Raw genomic sequence first — 8466 nt, 5'->3', positions numbered from 1 at the left:
GGTGTACCACATTGATTGATTTGCAGATGTTGAACCATCCATGCATCTCTGGTATAAATCCCACTTGATGAAGGTATTTGATCCTTTTAACGTATTGCTGTATTCAGATTTCCAGTATTTTGTTGAGGATTTTTGTATCTATGTTTATCAGCAGTGTTAGCCTTTAATTGTACTTTTTGCATGCTGCTTGACTGGTTTTGGGATCAGGGTGATGTTGGCTTCCTAGAATGCTATAGGAAGCATTCCATCTGTCTCAATTTTTTGGAATAGCTTGAGAAGCATAGGTATTAAATCTTCATTGAAAGTTTTGCAGAATTCTCCAGATAAGCCATCTGGTCCTGGACTTTTGTTTTTTGTGAGGTTTTGATTACTGTTTCAATCTCTTTACTTGTCATTGGTCTATTCAGTTTCTCTATTTCCTCTTGATTCAGTTTTGGGAGGTTCTATGAGGCTAAGAATTTATCCATTCCTTCTACGTTATCCTATTTGTTGGCATATAGTTTTTCATAGTATTCTCTTATAATCCTCTGTATTTCTGTGGTATCCATTTTGATTTCTCCTCTTTCACTTCTAATTTTATTTATTTGAGACTTCTCTCTTTTTTTCTTAGTGAATTGGGCTAAGGATTTGTCAATTTTGTTTATCCTTTCAAAGAACCAGCTCTTAGTTTCATTGATCCTTTCTACTATGTTTTTGATGTCCATTTCATTTATTTCTCCTCTAATGTTTATTATTTCCATCCTTCTGCTGACTTTGGGCTTTGTTTGCTCTTCTTTTTCTGGTTCTGTTAGGGGTAGTTTAAAATTACTTATTAGAGATCGTTCTTGCTTGTTGAGGTAGGCTTGTATCGCTATGAATTTCCCTCTTACAACCACTTTTGCTGCATCCCATGAGTTGGTGTGGTGTAGCTTCATTTTCCTTTGTCTCTAGTTATTTTTTGATTTGCCATTTGATTTCTTCATTGATCCAACGGTTGTTCAGTATCATGTTGTTTGGTTTCAACATACTTGTTGATTTCCCAGCTTTTTTCTTCTACTTGATTTCTAGTTCCATAGCATTATGGTCAGAGAAGAAGCTTGATATGATTTCAATCTTCATAAATTTATTGAGGCTTGCCTTATTTCCCAACATATGGTCTGTCTTTGAGAATGTTCCATGTGCACTTGAGTAGAATGTGTATTCTGCTGGTTTTGGATGGAACGTTCTTTGTATATCTATTAAATCCATAAGATCTAGTTTTTCATGTAATTTAACTATTTCCTTGTTGACTTTCTGTCTGGATGATCTATCTCTTGATGTAAGTGCAGTGCTGAGGTCCTCTATTATTATTGTGTTGCTGTTAATTTCTCCATTTAGGTCTTTTAATAGTTGCTTTATGTACTTTGGTGCTCCTGTGATAGGTGCAAATATATTCATAAATATTATGTCCTATTGGTGTAAAATCCCTTTTATCATTATATGCTGCTCCTCTTTGTCTCTCATTGTCTTTTTTATCTTGAAGTCAGCTTTGTCTGATAGGAGTATGGCAATATCTGCTTTCCATGTTTTCCATTAGCTTGGAGTATCACCTTCCATCCCTTCTCTCTGAGCCTGTGTCTGTCTTTAGAGCTGAGATGTGTTTCCTGGAGGCAGTATATTGGTCGGTCGTGTTTTTGAATCCATGAAGCCACACTGTGTCTTTTGATTGGAGAATTCAATCCATTGACATTTAGAGTGGTTATTCATATATCAGGGCTTAATACTGCCATTTTACCTATTGTTTTCTGGTTGTTCTATATTCCCTTGTTTCTCTTCCCATGTATTCCTGACTGCCATTTCACTTTCCTGATTTTCGGTAATGGTTTTCTCAGTTTCTTTTTATTTATCATTCGTGTCTCTCTTCTGACTTTTTGTTTAGTTGTTATCATGAAGTTTTTAAAAAAGGTCTCCTGAGATAGTTCATTTTCTGATAGTCTCTTATCTCCATTAGCCTAAGCAGGTTTCCACCCCTTTTCTCTGCCCTTTCGCAAATTATTCTGTTTTGTGTTGTGAATTTTGATTAAAATGAAGTGTTTATCATTATTTTTGATGCTTTCCTTCCCTTTATCTTTAATGTTTTAATTGAGTGTTTGCTAACTTGTTGTGATAGAGACCTGCTATTTTCTGATATTTGCCTACTTTTCTCCTTGTTCAAGGGTTTGTAAACCTTCTCCTTTTTGTTTCAGGTGTGAGGTCATTCTTGATCATTCCTTGTAGGGTGGTCTTGTGGCAATGAGCTCCTTCAGCTTTTGTTTATCTAGGAAAGTTTTTATTTCTCCATCATATCAGAAGGATAGTTTCACAGCGTAGAGTATTCTTGGATGAAAGTATTTGTCTTTCAGTATTTTGAATATATCATTCTACTCTCTCCTAACCTGTAAAGTTTCTTCTGAGAAGTGCACTGAAAGTCTTTGTAGATTGTTCTGTTCTGCCTTGCTGCCCTTAATAGTTTTTCTTTGTCATTGACTTTTGCCAGTTTTACTCATATACGTCTTGGAGAAGGTCTTTTTGCACTGATGTGGTTAGGAGTTCTATTGACTTCATGTACTTCTTTTTTTTTTTTTTTTTTTTATTAATGTTATGATGGATTACAAGCTTGTGAAATTTCAGTTGTACATTTTTGTTAGTCATGTTGTGGGTACACCACTTCCCCCTCCGTGCCCTCCCCCCACACCCCCTTTTCCCTGGTAACCACCGATCAGATCTCCTTCTCAATATACTAATTTCCACCTATGAGTGGAGTCATATAGAGTTCGTCTTTCTCTGACTGACTTATTTCGCTTAACATAATGCCCTCGAGGTCCATCCACATTGTTGTGAATGGGCCAATTTCGTCTTTTTTTATGGCTGAGTAGTATTCCATTGTGTATATATACCACATCTTCTTTATCCAATCATCAGTTTCTGGGCATGTAGGCTGGTTCCACGTCTTGGCTATTGTAAATAATGCTGCGATGAACATAGGGGTGCAACGGACTCTTGAGATATCTGATATCAGGTTCTTAGGATAGATACCCAGTAATGGGATGGCTGGGTCATAGGTTATTTCTATTTTTAACTTTTTGAGAAATCTCCATACTGTTTTCCATAGTGGCTGTACCAGTTTGCATTCCCACCAACAGTGTATGAGGGTTCCTCTTTCTCCACAACCTCTCCAACATTTGTCGTTCTTGGTTTTGGATGTTTTTGCCAATCTAACGGGGGTAAGGTGATATCTTAGTGTAGTTTTGATTTGCATTTCCCTGATGATTAGCGATGATGAACATCTTTTCATGTATCTATTGGCTATATTCATATCTTCTTTTGAGAAATGTCTGTTCATGTCCACTGCCCATTTTTTGATCGGGTTGTTTGTTTTTTTGTTGTTAAGCAGTGTGAGTTCTTTGTATATTATGGAGATTAACCCTTTGTCGGATAAGTGGCTTGTAAATATTTTTTCCCAATTAGTGAGCTGTTTTTTTGTTTCAATTCTGTTTTCCCTTGCCTTGAAGAAGCTCTTTAGTCTGATGAAGTCCCATTTGTTTATTCTTTCTATTGTTTCCCTCAACTGAGGAGTTACAGTGTCCGAAAAGATTCTTTTGAAACTGATGTCAAAGAGTGTACTGCCTATATTCTCTTCCAAAAGACTTATTGTCTCAGGCCTAATCTTTAGGTCTTTGATCCATTTTGAGTTTATTTTGGTGTGTGGTGAAAAAGAATGGTCGATTTTCAGTCTTTTGCATGTGGCTGTCCAGTTTTCCCAGCACCATTTGTTGAAGAGACTTTCTTTTCTCCATTGTAGGCCCTCTGCTCCTTTGTCGAAGATTAGCTGTCCGTAGATGTGTGGTTTTATCTCTGGGCTTTCAATTCTGTTCCATTGATCTGTGGACCTGTTTTTGTACCAGTACCATGCTGTTTTGATCACTGTAGCTTTGTAGTATGTTTTGAAATCGGGGATTGTGATTCCGCCGGCTTTGTTTTTCTTGCTCAGGATTGCTTTAGCAATTCGTGGTCTTTTGTTCCCCCATATGAATTTTAGGATTGTTTGTTCAATTTCTGTGAAGAATGTTCTTGGGATTCTGATTGGGATAGCATTGAATCTGTATATTGCTTTAGGTAGTATGGACATTTTAACTATGTTTATTCTTCCAATCCATGTGCAAGGAATGTTTTTCCATCTCTTTATGTCATCGCCTATTTCTTTCAAGAAAGTCTTGTAATTTTCATTGTATAGATCCTTCACTTCCTTGGTTAAGTTTATCCCAAGGTATTTTATTCTTTTCGTTGCGATTGTGAATGGGATAGAGTTCTTGAGTTCTTTTTCTGTTAGTTTATTGTTAGTGTATAGAAATGCTACTGATTTATGCACGTTAATTTTATACCCTGCTACTTTGCTGTAGTTGTTGATTATTTCTAATAGTTTTTCTGTGGATTCTTTGGGGTTTTTTATGTATAAGATCATGTCGTCTGCAAACAACGCGAGTTTTAGTTCTTCGTTACCTATTTGGATTCCTTTTATTTTTTTTTCCTGCCGAATTGCTCTGGCCAGCACCTCCAGTACTATGTTGAATATGAGTGGTGAAAGTGGGCACCCTTGTCTTGTTCCTGTCCTCAGAGGGATGGCTTTCAGCTTTTGTCCATTGAGTATGATGTTGGCTGTGGGTCTATCATATATGGCCTTTATTATGTTGAGGTACTTTCCTTCTATACCCATTTTACTGAGGGTTTTTTATCATAAATGGGTGTTGGATCTTGTCGAATGCTTTCTCTGCGTCTATTGAGATGATCATGTGGTTTTTGTTTTTCATTTTGTTGATGTAGTGTATCACGTTGATTGACTTGCGGATGTTGAACCATCCCTGTGTCCCTGGTATAAATCCCACTTGATCATGGTGTATAATCTTTTTGATGTATTGCTGTAATCGGTTTGCCAAAATTTTGTTGAGGATTTTTGCATCTATGTTCATCAGTGATATCGGCCTGTAGTTCTCCTTCTTTGTGTTGTCCTTGTCAGGTTTGGGGATCAGAGTGATGTTGGCTTCATAGAATGTGTTAGGGAGTTCTCCATCTTTCTCAATTTTCTGGAACAGTTTGAGGAGAATAGGTATTAAGTCTTCTTTAAATGTTTGGTAGAATTCTCCAGAGAAGCCGTCTGGTCCTGGACTCTTGTTTTTGGGGAGGTTTTTGATTACCGTTTCTATTTCCTTACTTGTGATTGGTCTATTCAGATTCTCCATTTCTTCCTGATTCAGTTTGGGGAGATTGTAGGAGTCTAGGAATTTGTCCATTTCTTCCAAGTTGTTCAATTTGTTGGCATATAGTTTTTCATAGTATTCTCTTATGATCTCTTGTATTTCATTGGTATCTGTTGTGATTTCTCCTCTGTCATTCCTGATTTTATTAATTTGCGCTTTCTCTCTTCTTTTCTTGGTGAGTCTGGCTAGGGGTTTGTCAATTTTGTTAATTCTTTCGAAGAACCAACTCTTTGTTTCATTGATCCTTTCTATTGTCTTTTTTGTTTCAATATCGTTTATTTCTGCTCTTATTTTTATTATTTCCCTCCTTCTACTGACTCTGGGCTTTGTTTGTTCTTCTTTTTCTAGTTCCGTTAGGTGTCGTTTGAGACTTCATGTACTTCTAATTCCAGTTCCTTCCTCAGGTTTGGGAAGTTCTCAGCTATTATTTCTTTAAACAAGCTCTCTGCTCCTTTCTCCCCCTCTTCTCCCTCTGGAATACCTATATTCTTCATGTTGCATTTCCTAATTGAGTTGGATATTTCTTGAAGAATTTCTTCATTTGTTTTAAGTCAGTTCTCTCTCCTCCTCCACCTGAAGCATTTCTATATTTCTGTCCTCTAAATTACTAATTCTATCCTCATAATGTCAGCTCTGTTTTTTAAGGCTTCTAGATTGTTTCTTATCTCATTCATTGTGTTCTCCATCTCCAGCATTTCTGTTTGGCTTTTTTTAGAGTTTCATTATCTTCTGTGAAGAATTCTTTCTCTCATTAATTTTATTTCTGAGTTCATTGATCTTTCTCTCTGAGTATTCTTATGACTCATTGAGTTTCTTTATGATAAATATTTTCAATTCTCTGTCATTTAGATTCTAAATTTCTGTGACTTTGGGATTGGTTTCTAGGGACTTGTCACTCTCCATCTGATCTGGAGTGCTGATGTATTTCTTCATGGAGTTTGATGAGGTGCACCTTTGCCAGCATGAAGTGGTAGTATATGGTCGCAGATTCCAACTGCCATCACTGCAGTGGTCAGGAGCTGTGCTTTCTGAAAACTCCATGTTGGCTGGAAGTTGTCCCTATCCTCTGGAAGTTGTACCAACAGAGTCCGTCTGCATCTGCCCACCAGCCTCCACTGCTTGGCATGTCATGCACGCAAGTGCTGGTGCTCTGGTGCAGGTCCATTGCCCTGGCTGACCAGCCAAGCTGGTGCACCAGGCGAGAGGGGAGTGGAAGGATGCCCTCATTCACACACACAAGCCCACTCTGCACTCGCTGGTGGCCCCCTTGGGTTTCTGGGCTTTGTAGGGGCACCCAAGCCATGGTTGAACCACCATGCCATGGAGCACCACTGAAGCCTGTGATGCAACCCCAAAAGCAACAGCATTTGTATGGAGTCCCACCTGCTCCCACGCCTCCTCCCAGAGATGCATGCCACACACTGTGTGGACCAGCAACGCAGATCACTGCTGCTGAGGAGGGCGTGGAGATCTACTCACATCCTTCCACTGCTCCCTGGGGATCCAGGACTCCCATCTTCAGACATATAGCTGCGGTGGATCTCTCAGATGTCCTATTGTGCTGTGTCTGTGTCCTCTGTCGGTTAATTAATGTCCTTTTGGTCGTATCTTATGGGGGGGGGAAGACTAAGGGCACAGCTCACTGCACTATGATGCTGACGTCACTCCAAAATCTATTTTTCTTGTGAGAACTTTTATGATCTACTCTCTTAGCAACTTTCAAATATGCAATACAGTATTATTGACCACAATCACCAAGTTTTGCACTACATCCCCATATTCCCATGACTTCTTTATTTTATAATTGGAGATTTGTACCTTTTGACCCTCTTCACTCATTTCGCCCACGCCCAACCCTGCCAACTCTGGCAACCACCAATCTTTAATCTGCATCTATGAGCTCAGGGGTTTTTCCTTTTTCTCAGATTCTACATATAAGTGAGAAGATATGATATTTGTCTTTCTCTGTCTGACTTATTTTACTTTGCATAAGTCCCTCAAGGTCCATCCATGTTATCAAAAATGGCAAGATTGCATTATTTTTTGTGGCTGAGTAATATTCCATTGTGTGTGTGCCCACACACGTGTGTGTGTGTGTGTATCACGTTGTCTTTATCCATTCATCCTTCAATGGACACTTTGGTTGTTTCCATATCTTGGCTATTGTAAATAATGCTGCAATGAACATGGGAGTGCAGATGTCTTTGGAGTCAGTGTTTTCATTTTCTTCACATAAACACCCAGAAGTGGGATTGCTGGATCATGATAGTAACAGAAAAATTTGTAATTTTTTGAGGAAACTCCATAGTGTTTGCCCTAGTGACTGTACCAATTTACAACCCCACCAACAGTGCACAACGGTTCCCTTTTCTCCACCTCCTCACCAACACTTGTTATTTTTTCTCCTCTTGAAAATAGCCATTCTAACGAGTGTAAGGTCATATCTTATGGCTTTGATTTGCATTTCTCTGATGATTAGTGATGTTAAATCGCTTTCCATGTATCTCTCAGGCCTCTGTATGTCTTCATATGTCTTATTTCGTTCCCTTCTCACAGCAACTCTTTGAGATAGGTACTATTATCATCCACAATTTCCAGGTGACAAAACTGAGGCACAGAGGGGCGAAGATGGGTGCTCAAGGTCACACAGCTGATTGTCAGTAGATCCAGGGTTTGAGCCCAGAGTCAATGCTTTTTCCTGCTATGCTGCATTGACTCCTGAAAATTATTCTCAACTGTTGGTCTTTCTCTGTCGTGTTTGTCCATATGAACCTTTTGAAAGAGGTATAACGAGGACACAGACAACCAACTGTAACACATGGTTTCAAAGTATTGAAGTGGCCGACTACTGGCCATTTGAAAGAGCTCTCAAATATTCTGGTCTGCTTACTCACAGCCTTTTTGGTGATATTTAAGTGGTTTCTTTATTTCTTTTTCTTTTCATAAGCATTGGAGCTACCGTGAAAAATCTTTGGTAAGACAAATTTTTTCAAATTTTGTGACTTGTGTCCAGACCCTGTGGGCAACAGGTGGAGTGAGTGAGTGGCTTGGTACCTCCTACAACATGATGGCATATTCTCAGACGGGGGTCCTGGAGAAAGAGAAAACTACAGTGATGCAGCTGGTCCCTCATATTCCCACCAACTCTACACTATATGTTTTAAATTTAATTTTTTCAATTTAACATGTCCATAAAGTACCTTGAATGGGGCTA

Source organism: Equus asinus, chromosome 17 (assembly GCF_041296235.1).
Source record: "Equus asinus isolate D_3611 breed Donkey chromosome 17, EquAss-T2T_v2, whole genome shotgun sequence".
In the NCBI taxonomy this organism is placed as follows: Eukaryota; Metazoa; Chordata; class Mammalia; order Perissodactyla; family Equidae; genus Equus; species Equus asinus.
This window is presented reverse-complemented; position numbering follows the sequence as displayed.